Source organism: Dromiciops gliroides, chromosome 3 (assembly GCF_019393635.1).
Source record: "Dromiciops gliroides isolate mDroGli1 chromosome 3, mDroGli1.pri, whole genome shotgun sequence".
In the NCBI taxonomy this organism is placed as follows: domain Eukaryota; kingdom Metazoa; phylum Chordata; class Mammalia; order Microbiotheria; family Microbiotheriidae; genus Dromiciops; species Dromiciops gliroides.
The window spans coordinates 117,895,445-117,919,902 of NC_057863.1; the positions used below are offsets into that span (position 1 = coordinate 117,895,445).

Genomic DNA, 24,458 nt, shown 5'->3' on the forward strand with positions numbered 1-24,458 from the left:
TCTGTAATAGGGTTGCCTCTCGTTTTCCCGGAATTTATGTATTGGTCACATTTATATAATGTTTTCAGGTCTGCAAGATCCTTCATAGACCTTCTCTCATCTGTTTCTTCCAATAACCCTGTGAGGCATGTATTAAAGTTACAGGTATTTTAATTTCTCTTTCAGATATAAGGAAACTAAAGTTAGGTAATTTATAATGACAATACAGTAAATAAATGTCAGAAGTAGCATTCAAACCCAAGCTTTCCTTAAATTTAGGTCTGGATTCATTTCTAGAGTATCATATTGATTCATTTAATCTACAGGTCACATGTTAATTAATACTTCTGTTTCTGGTAACATATTAATGGATTACTTGGCATTTTACATTTAAATAAGAAAAACAAAATATACTAGCAGTATCTTGCTATTTGAAATAGATTATATCTATATAAATACTTCCTAGTATGTCTTAGTAAGATTATTCTGGTAATTTAAAGGGTTTAATACAATATCTTACCAGGGATTCAAGATCAGCACTTTAGGTGAAGTTAGACATAATTTTCAATTTACTCTTAAAACTGATGCAACTTGTATTACAATCATTACGATCAACAGAAAGTGGAGATACTTGGAAATTTATTAAGTTTCATAAATCACATATTTTTCTAAAGTTAGTCTACTGATGGTGACTACTATCAAGAGCACATGGGACATTGTTTCATTTTTGGAATATGGAAAAGTTGTTCCGACACATACATTCTAATAGATCACCTGGGCTGGAGCCTGTATTTGAAAGAATTTTAGAACTCATAAAGGAAACAAACCAAAAAGAAGCATGATTAACAATAGAAATCTTCATAATTAAGACTTGGAAGACAACTAGCTTATAATTTTTTTCATAGGTGGCACAGAGAATAAAGTGCTGTGTCTAGAGTCATAAAGACCTGAGTTCAAATTCAGCTTCAGAAACTTACAAGTTTTGTGACCCTGGACAATTCAATTAACCTTTGTCTGTATCAATTTCCTCATCTGTGAAATGTGGATAATAATAGTAGCTATGTCATAAGGTTGTTGTGAGGATCAAATGAGATATTTGTAAAGTCCCTGGCACATAATAAGTCCTCTATAAATATGAATTCCAAGAAATATATGTTCTTCTTTTATATACCATTACAAAACCATGATGAGTGTGTATTACTTTTCAGTTATATCAGACTCTTCATGATACTATTTTGGGTTTTCTTGGTAAAGATACTGGAGTACTTTGTCATTTTCTTTTCCAGCTCATTTCACATATAAGGAAACTGAAGTAAAAGGGAATTAAGTGACTCGTCTAGGGTCACACAGCTAGAAAATATCTGAAGCTAGATTCAAACTTAGGTCTTTCTGATTCCAGAACTGGTGCTCTATCCACTGCACTGCCTAGCTACTCCTTTCATGATGAATTATTACTGTTGTTGTAGAAGAAGGAAATGGAACACCACTCCAGTATCTTTGCCAAGAAAACCCTGAATGGAGTCACAGAGAGTCAAACAAAACTTAAATGATTGAACAACAACAACAGGGCTTTGTCCCAGACTCTTTTCTCTTCCTCTTTTCTATTATTTCACTTGGTAATCTCACCAGTTCCCATGGTTTCATTTATCATCTCTTTGATGATGATGTACAGATCTACTTATTCAATCATAACCTCCTTCCTAACCTGCACACTCATATCTCCAACTGACTATTGGATATCTCAAACTCAATGTTCCATATACATCTTCAACTAAGCATTACCAAAAGTGAATTTATTATCTTTTCCCTGAAACTTCTGCTGCATCCAGACTTTCTTATCATTTTAGATAATACTACCTTCCTCCAAAGTACATAGGCTTCCAGTCCCTCAGGCTCACAAGCTAGGTGTCTACTGTGACTCCTTACTGTCTCTTACCACTCCCCTCCTCATATCCAATCTATTCAGAAGTTCTGTCATTCCTATCTTCATAGCATCACTTGTATATGCTCCATCATTCCTCTGACACTGACACCACCCTGGCGCTGGCCCTTATTATCACATGCCTAGACCACTATTTTAGTTAGATAGCTGGTATCTCTGCCTCAAATATCTCCCCACTCTGGTCTATCATATCTATTGTGGTATCATAATCCTTTAGTACAAATCTATCTACATCATTCCCTCTTCTCATTCAATCAATTCTAGGGTTTCCCTGTCACCTCCAGGATCAAATGAGAAATCATCTGTTTGAAATTCAAAGACTTTCACAACCAGGCATTTTAAGTGCCAAATTTAATAATGGGAAAGGTTAATTGGGTGGCTCACCTTAATATTGGTGTAAGAAAGGAAACAGCCTCTTTCAAAGACAAAACAGGTTTATTAATGGGAACAAGTTTAAAACACTATCTGAATCACACAAGTGAGATTAATAGAACTAGAAACAATGTATAAACAATGTATAAATCTCTGGGGTAAAAAGGCACCAGGCACCCAAACCTGCTTCCAGCCAAACTAGCTCCAAAGAGCTTTGCCTAAAAAAAAAAACAAAAAACAAACTCACCACACCTCAAATCTGTAGCTTTAAGGAGAATCAGCTGTTTGGTCTCTTCTGTTTCTGTCCAAAGGTCAAACACCAGCAGCTCATCTAAAATGTTTGCCTTCTGGGGCAGCTAGGTGGAACAGTGGATAGAGAACAGGCCCTGGATTCAGGAGGACCTGAGTTCAAATCTAGCCTCAGACACTTGACACTTACTAGCTGTGTGACCCTGGACAAGTCACTTAACCCCAGTTGCCTCACACCAAAAAAAAAAAAAAAGTCTGTCTTCCTTCCTCATTTCCCTCAGAACACTCTCTAACTAACTGCATGTTTAACTTCTTCTCCCTCCCCCTAACTCCCTCTAACTAAATCTCAATTGTATCTCTAACTGTATCTTAACTGCCTTCCCCACAGGAAGGGGAGGGGCAGTTCTTAGCCATGCTGAGTCTCCAATAGGCTCAGCATACCCACATGGGCTGTTCCCATTATAATCTATCCAGATCCACATGGGCATGGGAAAGCTAAAAGAGGAATGCTTAGTTACATAGTTTTAATAAATGTTCCCTGTGGTCAGAGTTCCTCTTGTTTGTTCAATTATCTCTCTAAGTACACATACCCAGGCTTCTCTTAGGCATTTCAAAACCACATTCTTTTTAGTCTGACCATAATAAAGCAAAGATAGGATCGTGAAAACCCCAAATCACAATTAATTCCTTACAGCACTCATTACACATTTCCAGTTCCCTTACACCTCACTTGCCACCACTTACCCTGTGATCTAGTGACATTGTCCTCTTTTGCTGTTCCATGAACAAGACGCTTTATCTCTACACCTTAGTTTTTTCACTGGCTATTCCCCAAATCTAAAATATTCTCTCTTGATATCTACTTCCTGGCTTCCTTCAAATTCTAGTTAAAATACCATCCTCTAGAAGAAGTCTTTCCTAATATTCCTTAATGTGAGTGTCTTCCTTCTGAGATTATTTCCAATTTATTCTTTCTTTATTTTCATATAGTCCTTTTTATGTTATCTTTTCCATTTGTCTATGAGTTCCTTGAGAGCAAGGATTTTCTCTTACCTTTTTAATTGTATCACTTAGCACAGTGCCTGTCATCTAGTAGGCACTTGATAAGTCATTATTCAATCATTAATATTTTAATGATTGTGTAATCTTTTTTATTTGAGAAAAATAACTGTCATTTATAGATTATTATTTTTGGTTACTTAATTGACAGCATACTCTGCTTCAAAGATTTATAGTTTTGTAAATCAGAATCCTAAATGAATAGAGCAATGACTGATATATAGCAGGTTCTTAAATGGTTGTTGACTTTACTTAACTCCTAATCTAATGGCATTTCTATTATTCCAAATCTTTTCGCTCTGAGCATATCTCTTTCATTCAAGATCCTAATTTAAATTTAATCCCAATGATCTAATCATATCTCATTCTAAATAATAGGAATTTAAGAATATATAATAATGGAAAAAGTGAAACTAATTTCCTTTATTGGTTACTGTCAAATTTGCATATGTATAATTGGTATTTGAAATTTGAAATTCATGAAATCATGAAATCAGAAGAAAAACAATAGACTTTGTTTTGCCTATTAAATTATCTTGTTTTAGTTGTTTTTAGAGGAAAATAATGGCCAAAAGCAGAGAATGAGAAATTATAATTATTTTGATTTATTTACTATGGTAAACAAACCACTATCATACTAATAAGTTTTTACTCCATGAAAGTCACAAAGAGAAACTCCATCTCATTTATGTTCTCATAACATATATATGGCCTTGTATATCCTTAATTGATATATTTCTGTATTTGTCTTTCCTGAAATAGATTGTAAATATCTCAAGGGCATGGTGGCCCTTAATAAATATTCATTGCTAATGATGGTGGTGTTTTATTTAATGGCTATGGTAGCTAATATTTGCTACCACAAAAGCAGTGAGTCAATGAATAATCAGCAGTAAAGAGGTAACTCTCAGTGCTGTTCAAGGCATAGAACTAACAATAAATAAAATACCCAAAACATTCTCAATGATTTCTGAGTGTAGAGAGAAATAAATAAGATAAAGTAATTAAATATCTCTAATTTTAATGCCTTTAACATTTGAATGTATAATAATTCATACTTATATAGTGCTTTAAGGAGGATTAATCCTTTCTTCAAAGGAAGCTTGTGAGGTAAGGAGGAGAGGGGAAATGCATTTTGTAACAAATGTCTTGGTTTAAAGTCCTGATTTTGCCACATACCACTCAGGAGACCTTGAGTTAGTTAATGAACCTCTTTGTTCCTCAGTCTTCATATCTATTGCATTAGTGATAACCAAGAAGGACCCAGAAGGGACCTGAAACTATGATCTCATAGTGTAAATATAAATGATTCTGTTCTACAGGTAGGAAACCGATTCTATAATTAATATAGTTAATAGAGTAAGTTTGAGATGGAAAGCAAACCCAGGTTCCCTGATTTCAAGCTTAGTACTGTAACTACTGTGCCATGTTCACTTTCTGCATAAAGCTGTGTAGTTTTATATCAATCAATCATTTAATCTATTTGCTAGATATTGTGATAGTTGCTAGAGATACAAGTTCAAGGAATTAAACAATTTTTAATTTAATGGAGCTCACATTATAAAGGGGTCAACAAGTATACACTCATGCTTAAATATAAAGAGAATATGAACAAAGGTATACAGGGTAGTTAAAGACAAGGGAGCTTAGAAGAAAGGGTTCCAGTAAAAGGGGAGGATCAAGAAAGTCTTCATAAAGATGGCACAGGAACTGTAGCTTAAAGGGAGAAAAAAATGGAAGAGGCATAGACAAAGAGGGAGTGCATTCTAGGCTTGGGAGAGAGACAGTGCAAAGGCATGGATACAGGAAATTAGAGGAACAAAGAGAAGTCCAATTTAGCTCATTCGCAGAGTGTGGAAGGGCGAATAATGGGCCCAGAAAAATAGGGACCAGGTTGCTAAGGCCTTAAAAACAAAAAACAAATTGATCAATCAATCAATAGAAAAGGAGTTTCTATATCCTAGAAGCAATATGAAGCCACTGAAATTGATTCAATAGAGGAATCACAGGATGAGATGGGGCTGGAAAATCATTTTGGAGGCTTTCCAATAATGTAGGAGAGAATTGAGGAGCACCTGAACTAAGGTGCTGAGTAGAAAGAAGCAATCAGAAGAGAGAGATGTTATAGAGGTAGAAGTGGAAAGATTTGGTGACTGATTTGAGATGTCAGATGAGAGAGAGTGCAAGCAAGGCTAGTGCTGAGATTATAAACATAGGAGATGAAAAGATGGTGGTAACTTCAAGAGAAATAGGAAGAGGGGCAGCTAAGTGGCACAGTGGATAAAGCACCAGCCCTTGATTCAGGAGGACCTGAGTTCAAATCCATCCTGAAACACTTGATACTTACTAGCTGTGTGACCCTGGGCAAGTCACTTAACCCTCATTGCCCTGCAAAAAAAGAGAAACAGGAACATCTAGAAGAGGGAAGCTTTTGAGAGGAATGGCAATGGGTTCAGTTTTGCACATGCTGTTTATGAGATGTCCCTCAGACATCATTCCGAAATGTCAAAATTTATAATAAGCATTTGATGATTCAGGATCAAAGTGCAGGAGAAATACTGGGGCTGAATACAAAGCAACATATACACTTGTATGTATATAGATGAGAGTCTCTTGCACAGACATGTAAGTAACTATGGAAGCCAATGAACTTAAGAGGGAATGTGTGGAGTAAGGCAAGAAGAGCATCTAGGAAAGAACATACTTGAAGTCTCACAGTTAAGGGAGGTTATATGGATGATGAGCTGGCAAAGGAGACTGAGAGGGAGTGATCACAGAGTTAAGAGTAAAATCAGGAGAGATTAATACTACAAAATTCCAGAGAGGAGAGAGCGTCTAGGAGGAGAGAGCATGGTCAACAGTGTCAGATACATAAGGTTCTGGAAAAATAAGGACTGAGAAAAGATCACTCTATTTATCACTATAAATTTTGTTGGTGATTTTGGAAAGAGCAGTTTCAGTTGAGTAATGAGATGAGAGGCCAAATTGCAAAGGTCTGAACAGGGAATGAGAGGAAAAGTGGAGGCAGCAAGCATAGACAATTTGTTTCACATTTGTCTTAGAAAGGGAAGATGGCATATGGCAGCACCTTGAGGGCATAGTAGGATCTGGTAAACTTTCTTGTTTTCTGTTTTTTTTAAGGAAGGGGGAAACTCAGGCATATTTGAAAGCAGTAGTGAAATAAAATAGATAGGAAGAGGTTTAAGATTTGAGAAACACAGGGGATAATTGGGGTTACAATATGTTGTAGAAAATAGAAAAAGGCCATGTACAGAGATTGGCCTTGGCAAAAAAGAAGCAATGATTCTTTGTTAGAGGCTGGAAAGGAGGGGAGAATGGAAGATATATCAAAGGATTTTGAAATGAAAAGAAGGGGAAAGAGGAAGCTCAAATCAAATGGCCTCAGGGTTTTTTATGTAAAATAATAGCCAAGATATTTTTTCCTCAAGCCTCTCACAATTGCCTCTTTCAATTGAAAAGAGGAAGTCTGGAATAGTAACTGTAGGGAGTGAAATGGGAAATAATTAGAGAGGAATAAATAACTTCCTTAAAGCAATAGTGTCTGGTAGAAATTTAATTCCACAAATGTGTAATACACAATCAGCAAGGTTTCAAGACTTCCTTCAGGAGCATTCAGCATACAGAATTGGTAAATGCTGAGACTTATCTAAGGCAGAGTTTTGGCAATTGGTGAGCAATACAGAGGAGCAGAGACCAAGGGATTCAAAAGCAAGAGAGGAACACTGAGTTGAAATGGTTAACTATTGGGTTAAGAATAAAAAGAGAAGAAATTAAAGTTAAAGCAGGGGGAACAGTTTGAGAAGAGATAGAGAGAAGTCATTGAGTGCCAAAAATATGTTTAGGAAGGGTGGGGAACAAGGAAAAGCAGACTGATAGAAGGTCAGGTTCATCTGGGGAATGTAAGATATCTATTTAGAGTAGTGGGACATCTGAGAGTAATTGGAAGATCTAATATTTGACCATCCCTATGTGTGGCAAGACCCATAAAGAAAGTGTGACCTGAATTGTTGAAGGGAATATTCAAATTATTGAGATTGAAGTAAGTGCAGGGAGGGGTACCAACTGATGATCAGTTCATCAGAGCAAGGGATGACAGGATTGAAGGTGGTCATGATTTGAAAGGTAACATACTGAAATGCAAAGCAGCACTTGCTAGGGAAACCACTACTCTTTTCACAAGCCAGCACAATCCCAGAGAGGTACCTGCACCAGGGCTGATCAGGTGGGTAATGATGATTATAAGAAAGGTGTGTGGAGAAAGTGGCTTCAAGTTCTTCCTTTTTAGTCTGTAGTCATATTGCTTCATTCTCTACCAGAAGCCCAGTTACCCACTTACATCAGTGCAGATATGAGTATGAGATGTTCCTAGACTGAAGAAACCACAGGTCTAGATCATACATGAAGATCATTTAAATATGGAAAAATAATGATGACTGCAAGCATTTATACAGTGCTTCAAAGTTTATAAAGCAATTTACATATATAATTTCATTTTATCTCACAAAAGTAGCAATCCCTTACTCCCCTAAATCTTCTTAAGCAGTTCCTTTCCTTATATAACATGATAAAAGTTTCCCTCTCCATTGTGGGTACCCTACTGCAGGTGTTCCTCAGCTTGTCAATGTTGTTCCTAAAACGGTGCACTCATATTTGAACATATTACTTCACCTATAGTTTTCACATTGAGGATTTCAATGGAACCCTTACCAACACATGCTGTAGATACTATATTTCTATTAATATAGTCTAGAGCAATGGTGCCAAACTCAAATAGAATTGAGGACCACTAATGGGTACATAAGGGTACCTGCAGCTACATACTTACTTAGTTTTAAGATATGATGTTACCTACATTTTATTGCATTATTTCTCTGTGTTAAATAATTCCCAATCACATTTTAATCCGGTTCTGGCCACTTAGGATATGTGTCCCCCTGGGCTGCACATTTAACACCTCTGGTTTAAAATATTCAAAATGCTCTAAAGAATTTGTGATCTCATTCATGTGATCACAATCCAATCATACAAATGGTAGCCTATCTGTATGACTCTTGCATTTGTCTGGCCACGTCACCTTTCCTGTTTAATTCTGGGCCAAAGCAACTGTTCATTTGAGGTATCTGTGTGTGTGTGTGTGTGTGTGTATGTAACTACACAGATAGAGTGGTAGGTTATTTATGTAACTGCTTGTCATAATCTGGATAATATACATTTTCAGGGAGAGTCAGGCCTAGATAGCCATCTCCATTGGATGAGCCACCCTCAGGGGAATGGAAGAAGGGGGAGGGGGGAATTCATGGGGCCAGTGGCTAAATATTCTGTCAATCATCAACCCGCTTCCCCATTGGAGAAATAGGAGCAAGTCAGAGCCAAGTCTACCACGCACATTGGCCCAAGGACCAATAATTGAGGGAGTAGACAATTTTTTTTGGATTTATAAGAAAGCCCACCTCCATTTCCCAGGAGCCGAGGGGCCTGGTGGTAGGCACGCCTTCAGAGATTTGATTGGTTAAGAAGAGAGGACAAGGACAAAGGGGAGGGAGAAGGGGAGAGATGTTGCTTCGGATTGGATGAAACGTCCTTCACGCTAGGCGGGAGACGGGAAGGGGTGTGTGTACGCAGATGGAGGCGGAAGTTGTGACGTGAGGTAGCGCCCCGCAGAATGGAGACTGCACCGGAGACTGGAAGTCTGACTGGCATTAGGCAGATCATCTTTATCCTTTCAGAAAAAGGAGGGTTTGGGAAAATCACCATTTCTACAGAGCTGGCCCTGGCCCTCCGGCATTCAGGCAAGAAGGTTGGGATTCTGGACGTGGATCTCTGTGGTCCCAGCATCCCACGAATGCTAAAAGTACAAGACAAGGTTGTGCAACAGTCCGACAATGGCTGGGTGCCTGTGTTTGTGGACCAAGAGCAAACCATCTCCCTCATGTCTGTGGGTTTCCTACTGGAGAAGCCAGATGAGGCTGTGGTGTGGAGAGGCCCCAAGAAAAATGCATTGATAAAACAGTTCGTCTCTGATGTGGCCTGGGGTGAGCTGGACTATCTCATTGTGGATACACCTCCAGGGACCTCTGATGAGCACATTTCTGCTGTGGAAGCTCTTCGCCCTTATAAGCTGCTGGGTGCTATTTTGGTTACGACACCTCAGGCAGTATCTGTGGGTGATGTCAGGAGAGAGCTCACCTTTTGCAAGAAGACAGTGTTATAAGTGATTGGAATTGTGGAGAACATGAGTGGTTTTGTCTGTCCACATTGTTCGGAGTACACTAATCTTTTCTCTAAGGGAGGTGGGGAAGAACTGGCCAGACATGCCAACGTCCCCTTCTTAGGCTGTGTGCCTCTGGACCCTCAGCTCACCAAAAGTTTAGAGGAAGGCCAAGACTTCATCCAGGTATCCCCTAAGAGCCCTGCTTTCCCTGCATTCATTTCTATCACTCAGCAGATCTTGAATGGGACGTTGGCTCAGACCTCCTAATGAAGGCATCTCAGTCTCTTGCCTGCTGTGATTCCTTTTTTGCTGCTGTTGGATACAGCCCTTTGCTTTAAAAACTTGTAACCAGAAGAATGTCACAGAGAAAAGGCCTCTAAAGAAACATCTTGGGTCATTCAGAAGCCCTCGGTGCACAGGAACCAGTGTCATTTTTGCAGTTTCACTGCTATTAAAATAGGCTTCCTAAAGACCAAGTAACTGTTGCTTCTGGGGCATTGGCTTTGTTTGTTTTCCCACCACCCAGCTTGTCAAGCCCTGGCGTGCTTCCACTCAGAGTGGGCTGATGTGGATCCACAGTGGTTTATGGTACTGAGTTTTTAGCTGCTTTTCAGAAGACCAGGACCATGGAGGACATGCCAACTTTAGCCAAGATGTAGCTAACTTGTAGAGACATTCCAACATAATGACATTGGTGTTGCCCTCTCTACCTCTGGTACTAAGACTATTGAGTACACCATGGACACATCCTTGGCTCTGGAATACTGAGTGCTATAGTTGGAACATTTCCCTTTTCAGATGTATACGTACAATCTGGCCATTAAATAGTCCATGTGAAAACTCGAAAACATGTAGTCTAAAGGAATGGATCTCTAGCCCCATCATTTCATAACCTTAATGTCAACTGATAAAGACTTCCTCATTGTTAAACATGCTTCTCAGGAATGCTTTGTAATTTGAAAGGAGTCCACAATTAAAGAAATTTTCCCTGGTTTTCCATAAAAAAAAAAATACATTTTCAGGGTCTTGTGTGTTTTGGTATGAATGGTTTGGTTGAATTTGAGTGGCAATAGCTGTCATGTGGGGGGCTCTGCAATGTTCTAGGGAAAGATGTAAAAAATACAATTTCACCTGCTACAGAGATGTCTGGAGGGTCTCACCTTCTAAAGTGAATTTCTCTTCAACTGTAATTCTTTGCTGGATCTGCTCCGACATTGGTGAACACTTTTGGAAAACATACATCTGCCTGCTTTATTTCTCACTCAATATTAATAATCAAGAACCACTCATTAAGGTTATTTCTGTTATCTCTTTTGACGAGTGTTGAAAAAGTTTGTGTATGCATGCAAGAGACACAGAGTGGGAAAAGTGCTCTTAAGACAACTTTTTGGTGTTATGAGATCAAATCTTTAAACAAAAATTATCAACAGAATTTTGAACTAAAAATTCTAAATTTTAAAATTGGTAACAAATATTAAGTACAGTGGGCTTTTTGTATAATTGCTCGTTCAATCATTTATATAATAAGAGATTTGGTCTGTTATGAAATATTGCTTGAAAAATATTGCTTGTTTTAGACTGGTTGTTGAGGTTTATCCTTCATTTTTGAAGAGGATCATGACATTGGGGTGATGTTATGACTTGCACTGAATTAGATTTAAATGAGGGAGGGCTGTGCAAGTTTACAAACTTCACTCTCTCCTCCACAGGCATCTGGGTCCAGTGGCAAGATATACATCAGGATGACTGGTGATGGCCCTGGATGTTTAAGGCACTTGGGGTTAAGTAAGTGTCTGAGGTGAGATTTGAATTAAGTTCCTCCCAACTTCAGGGCCAGTGCTCTATCCACTGTGCCACCTATCTGCCCCCTTTGGGCTAGTACCCACATCAAGAAAATTTCAATATGCATTTACATTATTTAATTAAAAATTAAATGTAAACGAGGAAGTAGGTATATATATATATATATATATATATATATATATATATATATATATATATATATATATATATATAGGGGTATATATAAATATATAGGGGTATTTGCTAATGCTTATTTAGTAGTCCTTGGCAAGGGGTGAGGAAGTAAACATAAGGATTGAGGTTTTTCTCACACTTCTGATACTTTCCACCCCTTCAAATACCTTGTAAATTGATCCTTAAAAGTCCTCACAATCCTGTACAGCAAGGATCTCTGTAAGATTATTTCATCTAATCCAAATAGTGTTCTGATCTTGGTTCTCTCAAATGCCATTTTCCCTTCCATAAGTAGTCCAAGTATGCTTGCTTTGCTATCCTTTGTAACCATTGGAATGATGCCACCTGCTGGAGACTTACTGTAGGAAAGCTCCAACATGAGGAGAGGGCCTCTCAGGGCAGGACCATGTGTCTTTTCTTTGTCATCAGGAAGTGATGTTGGCTTGTGGGAGGAGGAAGGGGGAGGCTGGTGCTCTGATTCACTCTCTTTCCTGAGGACTCTGGTGGAGAAGAGAGCAAGAAATGTGCTCTCCCTTTAATAGATAGAAGAATCTAGGCCTTTCTCTCTTTACTAAATTCTTATTCTCCTTAATAAATGCTTAAAACTCTAACTCTTGCTAAAGCTTTTATTGGTGACCACTCATTAGATATTTTAGATAGTATAGCTAGAATTTTAGCCCTTACACCTTGCACCTGAAAAAGGTTCGTTATTTAGAAAAATAAATAAAAACAATCTTTTCCATCTTTCTTCTACTGTTTGTTATATTCTTTCTAGTTTATTCCTAAAAGGACTTCTGAATCACTTTGCTTACTGAGGTCTCTTGTCAAGCTTTCTTTAGATGAGTTTTACCCTCCATCATATTTCCCTGAGTAAGTCACTTAACTGCCCTTAGCTTCAGTTTCCTTATCTGTAAAATGGAGATGAGGCACACATGAGATAATACATGTAAAATGTGTGTATGCCATTTTTGTTACTGATATTCAGTCATGTAATCATTCCTGACTCTTTGTGACCCCATGGATCATAGCACACCGATACTGTGTATGGAGTTTTCTTGGCACAGATACTGTAGAGGTTTGCCATTTCCTTCTCCAGTGGATTACAACAAACAGATGTTGTGACTTCCCCAGGGTTACACAGCTAGTGTCTAAGACTGGATTTGAGCTCAGGTCTTCCTGACTCAAGGCCCAGTAGTCTTTTCACTTAGCCACCTAGTTACTTACACATATTCATGGCATGTTCTATATAAATGTGAGCTATTACTAGTAATATTTTCATCATTATTATCAGAATTACTGGTGAGCAACTTCTCTGTCCTTAGGCTGGTTTTTGTAAATCAGTCAGTCAATTGCCAGGGCAGAGGATGCACTCCATTGGCAAAGCAATCTATACCTCATAGGCATGTCAATTTCATGCTGGATCATGAGAGTCAAACTTTTGTCCAACTCATAAGTATAAAAGAATATTAGATTTTGTGACTATCAATCACATTTTTGATCAAGTTAAACTTCCAATTAGGGAAAGCTCCCATGGAAAACTTCACATGACGTTCTGGCTATTCATTTTTCCCATTATTTTATATTTGTAGAGGAGGTTATTTGAAATGAAACATGAGACTTCCTATACCTTTACCTCAGATAAATTTCTGGTAGACGAAAGAGAGAAAACATGGCATAAAGGATAGAGGACAGGTCATGAATTCAGGAAGACCTGATCTAGGCTCAGTTTCCTCTCTGACATAATAGATGTGTGACTGTGCACATAATATCTCAGTACGCTGATGCTGTCCTCTCAGGTGATATCTTGCAATTGAGTTTCTCATCTAAATCAATGGAGGAATTTTCTAAAGAGTAGGTCCTACCCATTATTAAAATCACAGGTCTAAACCAAAACAATTTTTCCTAATTATATTCAAATGACACCTAGTAGGGTTTTAATAAATGTTTATTGACTGACTGACTGACTGATTGACATCTAGTATGCTACATTAGATAAGATTCTGAAAATTAAAGAGTTGAGAATGACCCTGAAGTTGGAAGGCTACATGAATGACTTCATCAGAAATGGGGGAATTAAGGGTCACCTAGGTGGTACAGTGGATAAACCACCAGCCCTGGTTTCAGGAGGACCTGAGTTCAAATCCAGCCTCAAATACTTGACACTTAGTAGCTGTGTGACCCTGGGCAAGTCACTTAACCCTCAGTGCCCCACAAAAAAAAAAAAGAAAAAAAAAAAAGAAATGGAATTAGAAGAGGTCTTTCCTGACTCCAAGCCTGACACTCTATCCACTGTGCCACCTGAAACTAAAACCCTGATCTTTTTACTACTGGTAGAGTATGGGATTAATTATAGCAAACTGCTCTCCTTGAGAAAAGAGAACTTTAGAACGTGCATTTCTTTCACGCAAAAAAATCTTCTGAAGTCTAGAAAAAGATTTTGAGAGAGACTATTTTCTCTGTAAAAGGTTTTCTTGTCTAATTTATGTTCTCATTCCTTTAAATAACCAAGAGTTTACTTAATGAACCTTGAATAAAATGTACACCCTAAATCACAAGCAAATAGTTTCAGAAAGTAATGGAATGGCATTTGAGCTGGTAAAATCTAATCAATGAACTTGGTAAACTGTTGCTTCTCTAAGCAATTGGCTCTTACTGTTTTTTGGTGTGTTCTATTCAATATGTATTTCAGACATTAAAGATTTTAATGAATGCATAGTATGTGATAATTTAATTTTTATGAAGTTCTTCCTTTCTCCATGAAGAGAATTTAAAAAGAATAGAATTATAGAAGTATTCAGGATTGAAGATATTTAATAATGGATTAGTAAGGAGGATCATCCTGCCCCAACTGTCCATGTACTTCACTTGCTTCTTTAGCAACTGATTGTTGCTGTTGTTGTTTGTCCTTTGTTCTTGAAGAGGACGGATGTCATAATTTGCACTGAAATGGATTTAAATGAGGAAGGACTGTGCAAAGTCATCAGCTTCTCTCTCCTCTGGGGCCATCTGGGTCCAGTGGCAAGATATATTGTCAGGATGACTGGAGATGGCCCTGGGATGTTGAAGGCAATTGGGTTTAAGTGACTTTCCCAGGGTCACACAGCTGCTAAGTGTCTGAGCAACAGATTAGAGAAGCTGCTACACTGTACTTTAGTGTTAAAGGACTTTAGTACTTTAGTGTTCATTTATTTCATTAATGTATAGACACTTACAACCTTTGCAAATCATAAACCTTCTCAACTAGTCAATCTCACACACACACATGTACCCTTTAATAGAGTTTTATGAGCTAACTTGGCCATAAGATTTTAATATTTCGTTACCCGTTTTCTGGTGAAGAGCTTCTGAATTTACCTGGGATCTGGTCCTCAGATGACAGATACCGATTGGATCAGACACATACTTGCAGTCTCTCTAGCTTAGTAGACCTCTGTCAAATCCTGACTCTGTTGGCAATGTGTTTGAGATCCCTGCGTCATCTCCATGACAAAATATGGCATCAGGGTAGACCTTTAGTCAACCATAAACTACTTTCATGCTAGGACAAAATGGCATGTTATATCCTTTTTTAAACTCAGATTTTATTGCTTTTATTTTTAGCCTGTGCTTTTATTGGTATTAAGGGATCCCATGGAGGAATTTCCTCTACCAGTGTATCAGGTCTGAAATTTATAGTATTAGAGATTTTTCAAAGACGCTGAAAAATTAAATGATTTTCTCAGCATCCTACAACCAGTTTGTGGCAGAAAGGTAACTTGAATCTAGGTTTTCCTGACGTGTTCTTTTATCTAATCCAGGATGTGGCTGCTCTGTGAGAAGTATATATATATATATATATATATATATATATATATATATATATATATATATATATATATATGCATGCATATATTACCATTCAGTCATTGACAGTCATGTCTGACTATTTGTGACATTATTTGAGGTTTTCTTGGAAAAGATACTGGAGTGATTTGCCATTTCCTATTTCCAGTTCATTTTACATATGAGAAAACTAAGACAAACCAGTCAAAGTGACTTTTTCAGCTAGTAAACACAGCTAGTAAGTGCATGAGGCCAAATTTAAATTCAAGTCTTCCTGAGTACAAGCCTAGTGTTCTATGCCTTGTGGCAACAACCTGGGTTTGTACAAAAGTGAATCAAGGAATTGCTGGAGGTAGAGAGACTTCGAAGGCATTGGTCCTGATAGAAAGTTGACATGAGGAAATTAACAGAACAACTATAATAATCAAAGTAGAAAATTTTGTAAAAAATATTGAGAGGGAGATTTGTTAAGTTCGTAGATAGTATCAAATCTATATTAAATAAGCTCTCTCTTCACTTCTAACTAAGAGAATCTTTGTTTTTCAAAGTATGGTTCAGGTGTCCACTACTCTACCAGCTGTCAGCACTCTCTCCCTCCTAAAATAGATGAGAGAGGAGCAGCTAGGTGGTGCAGTGGACAGAGCACTGGCCCTGGATTCAGGAGGACCTGAGTTCAAATCCAGTCTCCGACACTTGACACTTACTAGCTTTGTGACCCTGGGCAAGTCACTTAACCCTAATTGCCTCACACACACACAAAAAAAATAAAAAAATATTTAAAAAAATAAAATAGATGAGAGAGAGATAGGCATAGATAGTGTTTTTTTTAAATTTCCTTCAACTGTTTAAAAACATTACTCTGAGAAAGGGTCCATAGGTCCCAGTAGGCTGCCAAAATTATCCGAGTCAAAATTTTGAGAAGCCATAGTATGTTACATGCATAGCTCTTTTAGTCAGGCTCTCTGTCTCTGTGTCTGCCTCTGTCTCTATGTCTTGTCTGTCTGTCTGTCTTTCTTTCTCTCTGTCTGTCGCTATTTCTGTCTCTCTGTTCTTCCCCAACCCATTTCTTTCTTTCTTTCTGTTTCTCTCCTTTTCCACTTTTTTTCTGTCTTTCTCTCTCTGTTCTTTTTGCTATCTCTGCTTGTCTCTCCTCTCACCAACCTGTCTGCTACCCCAAGGAACCCAAGGTATTTTTCACCAGTGTTAGAAATTTAATAATACACAGTATTTCTTCTATTCCACTTTAAAATTACATCATTTTCTGATTCCATTCATTTGGGAAATAAGAGTTTAAGTGTCGATTTCCTTGAAATGTATAGCTTGGAAAATATTAATACAGAGGAACTGGGACATAACCAAGTAAGTAGTATAGTGCCTTGCAAATAATAGATACTCAAAAATTATTTGTTGAATGAATGAATGTACTTTTGTATTTAATTTTAGCTTTAAAATCCAACCAAATTACTTTCAGAAAATATATATTTAAAGAAAGAAAGCTTGACTCCTCAGAAACATTGACACAAATTGAGGGAAATCCAAGTTATGAAATCATAAATCCTCAATTACATAAGGAATAGGGCCCAAAGGACAAGCACATCTATAGCTTTATGGTTATGAGATCATAGAAGGCCATAGCGTGAAATACTTTTAAACCTATTTTAACCTTCATTTTTTTTAGTATGGAGAACCTAAGCTAAACTACCATTTGTCACACACCAGTTTTCTCAGTTACACCAGCAAAGGAAGATTTTTATTTTAATACTATGGATAATCTTCACATCCACACCGATTAAATCTTGCTATATCTCCATTTTCTTTTTCTTACTACCACTCAGTCGGCTTTAACCTTGTAACCTTGTTTGTCAAGCCTCCACCAAACAAATATTTCATGAACAACAGCAATTTCTTGTCTTCTAAATGAACTACATGGAAGATCACTCATTTGTTACAAAATTAATAAACAGTTATATTATTGGTGGTATTTATTATAGATCAGAACTGTTATTTCATTGGTAAAAGTAACTTCCATAGGGCAAACTCCTACGACCACTACAGATGAACATCACCCTGAAAGCTAAGAGTTCTAGAGTGTGGCCTGGAGCACTGAGGGGGTCAAGTGACTCACCTGGAGCTCCCTAACCCATATGTTTCATGGGCATAATGTGAACACAAGACCCTCTGATTTCAAGCAAACATTCTAACCCCTACTCCATCATAAGTCTCTTATTTGTTGTAAGATCACTGCATTACAGTAAAAGCTGCTGCTAATTTTATTTTTTTTTTCCTTAATGAAATGTCAGAAGTGTTAAAGGAAAATGAGTATACATGTGTATTATTAAATTATTTATCAAAATTAACAGTTCTTGTACTGATCAAGAATCAATCTTTCATACAGCTTATTTAGATATGAACATAGTTATTTCTTCATGGGGAAGGGAAGCTGAGAATGGGCTAATCTGTTTCAACCTTAATTAGTTTAATATGGTCAATGAAAAATGAGTCCTATTCAATGTAAGGGTTAATTTGGTCATATATAGGTTATCTAAATTCATACATGTGTGAGGCCATATGTTTGCATAAGGAAAGTTGTATGAGTAGGAAGTGTGTGTATATGTGTACAAAACCCACTAATTTCTTTTTTTTTTTAATTTTGTGGGGCAATGGGGGTTAAGTGACTTGCCCAAGGTCACACAACTAGTAAGTGTCAAGTGTCTGAGGCCAGATTTGAACTCCGGTACTCCTGAATCCAGGGCCAGTGCTTTATCCACTTCGCCATCTAGTTGCCCCCCATTAATTTCTTAATATACAGGGATGTGCAAACTATACCATTAACACTCAAGTGTCAGTTCAGTGCTATTCAGTGGTATGACTGAATGTATACAAATCAAGAAAATAAACATTAATTACAAAATCTCCTAAATATCCCTTAGTACAATAAGGCATTGTAGAATAACATTAAATGGTAATTATTTAAAGTTGACTCTGTAAAAGGGCTTGATAATTCCAGTAGCATACGCTAGTGGATTGGATGATAATACAAAAACTTTTAGGGCCCATAATTCTGTGCAAAATAGTATGTCATTGTAAATGAATGGGTAAATGAATGAATGTGGTTGCTAGATAGTTAAAAGTGAACTGAGAATGTATATATCAACCATTGTGATGCTCTACCTTTAACTAGGTATATGACCTAGGACAAATACCTTTATTGCTTTGACTTCACTTTCCACTCCTATAAAAGTAGGGGGCTAAGATAATTAATTTTCCCATTTCTTTTATCAATAGAATTCTAAGATTCTAGGAGCAAATAGTCAAATTTCATTACAGCTATTATATTATAAAGATTCTTTCAATTCACTAATGAGAATTATCTTAATTTACCAAGTAGTCATTTTCTTGAAATGGTCCCTAACTAATTACTTTAAGCAAAAAGAAAAAAAAAAAACTAGACTAATTTTTTTTTTTCCTGGATTCAGAATAATCTCAAGATAAGTTCTGTATTCTTGGGGGGTGGGGCACAGCAAGGTGGCGCAGTGGATAGAGCACTGGCCCTGGAGTTAGGAGGACCTGAGTTCAAATCCAGAAGAGACACTTAGCACTTACTAGCTGTGTGACCCTGGGCAAGTCGCTTAACCCCAACTGCCTCTCTCTCTCACACACACACACACACACACACACACACACACACACACACACACAACATATAAGTTCTGTATTCTTTATGCATTCTATTTGATTTTCAAATTATTAAAAATTAATTTCATGATTACAAAGCCACTTTTGCAATTTAATTGCTTAAACTTTTATTTATCATTATGTCTTTAAAATGAGTCTGAATAGAAAATATTAGGAAATTAATAACAATCAAATTTACTTTTGACATTTTATGCACTCTATGCATTTATGCACTCTATTTAATTTTCAAATTATTAAAAATTAATTTCATGGTTACAAAGCCACTTTCAATTTGAGATATCATGATAATATTACACATATTATATACACATACATACATATATACAAATATATGCATATGCATATAGAGTACTTTGGAACTATTTAGATATATGGAATGGGAATTTGCCTCAATAATTTTCATCATAGTAAAAAAAATAAGAATAAAGGAATAGTGTGTTTATAAAAGATAAACTATACTAACTCCAAAGTCATGGCTATATGGCCATAGATTTAAAGCTGGACCTTACAGGTCATCTAATATAACTTGATTAATTGACATGTGATAAAACTGTAGTGCAGAGGGGTTAAATTATTTAATTATGGTCATGAAGTTTGTGAGCACTGGAGTCAACATACAAAGTTCTAGCTTGGAATTCAGTGCTGCCCCCATAGAACAATGATAAGACAATTCCCAACCATAGAAACAATTTACTGATAGAATAATTTTACATCACCCTATGACTTCAGGACCATCATTCTACCTTTTTATTCTACTTGGTTATGACTCAGATAAAAACTTAAATTGAGTGGCCTGACATCAAATGTTAGTATTACATTCATTAGCCTGGATCATTTGTACTTTGACTGTCCCTTAAAATCATTCTATGGTTTGTTTGAACTGGATATCTCTATTTTGGTAAAGTTATTACTACCCCTAAGTAAGAGATAATCTATTTGAAATTTATAAGCATGTGTATATTAACAACATCCTCTCACAACTTAGACCAAGCTCATTCTGCATTACCACATAATTATGGTTTGTTTTAAAGGCACAGTATCATATGAAAACTGAAATAGCTTCCTGATTAACGTAATTGTTAATAATTAATTGGCATTTGACTATTTGGTTTAAGCCAAAACAAATATAAATGGAACACAGAAAAAGAACAAAATAAGAGAGCTGAACATTTTTTTTAATAATTATCTTATCTTTTGTTGTCTTGAAGAAAATATAATTAACATCACCAGCACCAATTTCAATCAGCCAGAGCATTCGACTCTAATTACTTGTATTAAGTTTTAAGGCCCTTATACTGCTCCATTCTCTACAAACTACTTTAGAAACTTCTATTCTAGATGTCCATTTTAAAATCCTGATTCTGTACCACCTTTCTAACCTTTGCACTGCATGCTTTATTTTGTGAAGTTCACCAAACCGTCAAACTTTTGCTTTCTATTATCTGTCTGATGATTTTAATCTAAATTTAATTGCTTAAACTTTTATTTATCATTATGTCTTTAAAATGAGTCTGAATAGAAAATATTATGAAATTAATAACAATCAAATTTACTTTTGATATCTGTCTTTATAAAGATGAGAGAAGATAGGAATTGGTCATTTATCTTTAATACCTTTATAATACCAACACATTTCCTATTATTTTTATTCTGTTTTAAGTAGTGAGGATTAACTATCTCAATTTGCTTTTAATGAGCGAACTTTACTATCCTGTCTTAAATCCTTAAGTCCATGTTGGCGGGCTACCTATCATAATAAAAACCAAAACTTAAATGGCAAGATCAGGGACATAATTTTTAATCTTTCTGCCCAAGAGTCTATGTGTCTTTGCCTTTGTCTTTTATTTCTTCTGTTCCTTATATACTAGTGACAGGTGACAGCTGATGGTAAGGCACACCATAACTGCTTGTAAATCACAACATGCTTAGGAAAGCCTAGAGCCAAAATCTCAGGCCCCTTTAAGCATTCAAATACCCTAGTTTTGGGGGCAGGTAGGTGACACAGTGTATAAAGCACTGGCCCTGGACTTGGGGAACCTGAGTTCAAATCCAGCCTCAGACACTTAACACTAGCTGTGTGACCATAGGCAAATCACTTAACCCTCATTGCCCCACCAAAAACAAAATAAAACAAACAAAACAAACTAATTTTGTGACTTGGGGCAAATCATTGAACCTCTATGAACCTCAGTATATTAATATGCATAATAAAGGGTCATAGTATATTCATATGTTTATTTATTCCTTCATCAGATATTGTTGTTTGTTCTCCTTTCTCAAAGAGGACTATAACATCAGGGAAGTGATGTCATGATGTGCAATGAATTGGCATTAAGTGAGGACACTATTAAGGGCAAGGCTGTCTATAGGGTCCTAGAGAACAGAAGGTCAGGAAGATTGACTATAGAATACAATCTCTCAAATCCTTTCCAGCTTTATAGAATTTCTTTTGATTCTATAATTCGGAATGAGCTATTCACTCTACACATCAATAGCATGGTTCCAAACATACTTCATTGGGTAGATCCAGTTAAACTATTTAATCCATTGCAACAAATGCACCACTTACTCATTGGCAAAGCAATTATTTTTTTTTCTTTTTAAATGAAAATTTGTATTAACCTAATGATTTCTTCACCTTTCAAGATTTATTTCCCTTTTCAGTACTGTATAATGAAAATAAAACGAAAACCCTTAGCAAAATTATATTTTGATTTTTTACCCAGGGATATGATCATTTTATCATCATGTACCTATTTGGCTCTTAGGTGGCACCAAAAAAGTGATATTTATTTGTTTTTTGTTTTGTTTTGGTGGGGCAATGAGGGTTAAGTGACTTGCCCAGGGTCACACAGCTAGTAAGTGTCAAGTGTCTGAGGCCAGATTTGAATGCAGGTCCTGCTGAATCCAGGGCCAATGCTTTATCGACTGAGCCACCTAGCTGTCCCTAGAAAATGATATTTAAAGAGATATCAAAGGAAAATATTTTGAAAAAACCCAATAATAGCATCTCTATTATCACTATGCAAAGAATTTTATTCAATTGCTCTGGAAAAAATGGAGCAAATTAAAACTAGGAAGAGATTATTTACATTTGCTGGAATGCATTTTCTTTTCTTTTTTTATTTTTAGGCAATGGGTGACTTGACCATGGTCACACAGCTAGTAAGTGTCAAGTGTCTGAGGCCAGATTTGAACTCAGGTACTCCTGAATCCAGGGCCAGTGCTTTAAACACTGCACCATCTAGCTGCCCCCAATGCATTTTCACTGTCAATTTTTTTTAATTTTGGGATTACATATGATCTTTCTCAAAGACCTTAGGGATTTGAACAGTTAATCACAATATTTAATTATCATGGATATAGTTCCTTGGACCTGGAATTGGTTATAGACACACAAATTGGTCTCTCACTTGAATCTGTGGTCTGAGTGCAAAAATACAAAGCAAGCATCAGTTACCTGGGCATAACTTTTTATTGAAAGGATAATTTAAAAAATGGAATGAATTCCCTGGAATCTGACTTTTTCCTGCCCTACTTCTCTAACTTCTCTCTGGCTTCCTATCCTGATTGTCTCTTCTATTAATAAATCCTCCTTCGCTATAGTTTCTGCAATTTTTTATCATGTCTCTCTCCAACTTTTGGCTCTTTCTGAGTTTTATTCCTCCTTCTTGAAATGCAAAACATTTTGATATGGTTTCAATTTCCATGAGCTTTCTTAAAACTGGAAATTATCATTTTCTTTTTACCATCAGGGATAGTTTAAAAAGCCATTTCATGAATTTTGTTGGCTGATAGAGTTGTGTCCAAGGTAACTTTAATGAATTGTAAAGTCCTATAGTAAAAATAAATTACAATAAGGCTATCGTTTTGATTCAGAAGATTTTTAAAAATGCCTTTTGGTAGTTGACAAAGAAATAAAAAAGAACAATAAAACCAAAAACCTTAAGAAAGAACTGAAAAGAATTGTAGGTCAATCATTGTTTCAGAGAATTGCTTTTCCATACACAAACAGTGACGGTCAGAATGTTTCATTTCCCTATAGATATTAAAACAGAGCAATTTAACTTTTATCATTTAAGAGGAAAATCCTGCTTTAACAATAGTTCAAATTCACTATAAATAACTCTACTCTCTCCTCTGCTCAGAGACTCAACCCATTATGCCATAATTTAGCAAACACAAATGCTTGTTTACTTTGTTTATACTACCCAAAATAAACCAGTGTTTCCTTTTAAAATGTTGGTATGTGGGGGAAAAAACACAATTAAAGTACATGTTTTCATTCCTTTGGCAACTGACTTCAAATACCTTCACATTTGCTTCTTTCATTATACTATCCCCAAAGGTAATGTTAATTGGAATGCTATATAAACAAAGAAAACAACTTTTGTTTAATTATCAAAAAAGGATAATTTCAATATACCTTTTGATTAGAAATCTGAATAATGGAATATCATACTGATTGTTGTACGTGTGTAATAATGGAAAGAACACAAAAACATTTTATTTAAATATTTTCTTCAAAATTAATAAATAATGAAGTACTGTTTTTAAAGATTATTTTTGTTCACACAAATTGGAAGGTCAATTATCCCAGAAGCAAAATATGTGTATAAACATATATGTGTCCATAATACATAAATATTATACTTATATACATTTTATATATGTATATATGTATACACCTATTTATTGGAAGGTAATGTTTACTCTTCATGATTTAACTTAATCCAAGTTTTAATTAATCAGACCCCATCATGGCCTATGTGTATCTCAGTTATAAAAATTCACTTTATTTCTTTAGAGTCTCTTTCAGTGGTTTATCGCCAAGATGTTATACATTATTTTTATAAAGGGAAAGCATTATGATATAGTAGAACTAACATGATGTATCTAGAATCACAGAATCTAGGTTCAAATTCTGACTCTGACATTTCCTAACAATGTAACCTTGGCAAAGGTCAGTTAACTGATTTAGACAACTTCTTTGAACTATTGTTTTTGTTTTTATTGTTATTATTATTATTATTATTATTATTATTATGGTCTTACTTTGTGCCAGGCATTCTGCTAAGTACTACATAGAATTACAGAACTGAGAGGTCAGAAGGACCTCAGTAATGACCT

At 36.2% G+C, this 24,458-nt stretch overlaps 1 protein-coding gene and 1 pseudogene across 2 annotated transcripts in view; one reads left to right on the top strand and one right to left on the bottom strand.

Moving 5' to 3' along the window:
- Positions 1–24,458, bottom strand: part of KLHL1 (kelch like family member 1) — a 556,455-nt gene that overhangs the window by 60,903 nt on the left and 471,094 nt on the right. The gene's annotated exons all lie outside the window — the stretch shown is intronic.
- LOC122750909 lies at positions 9,285–10,100 on the top strand (annotated as a pseudogene).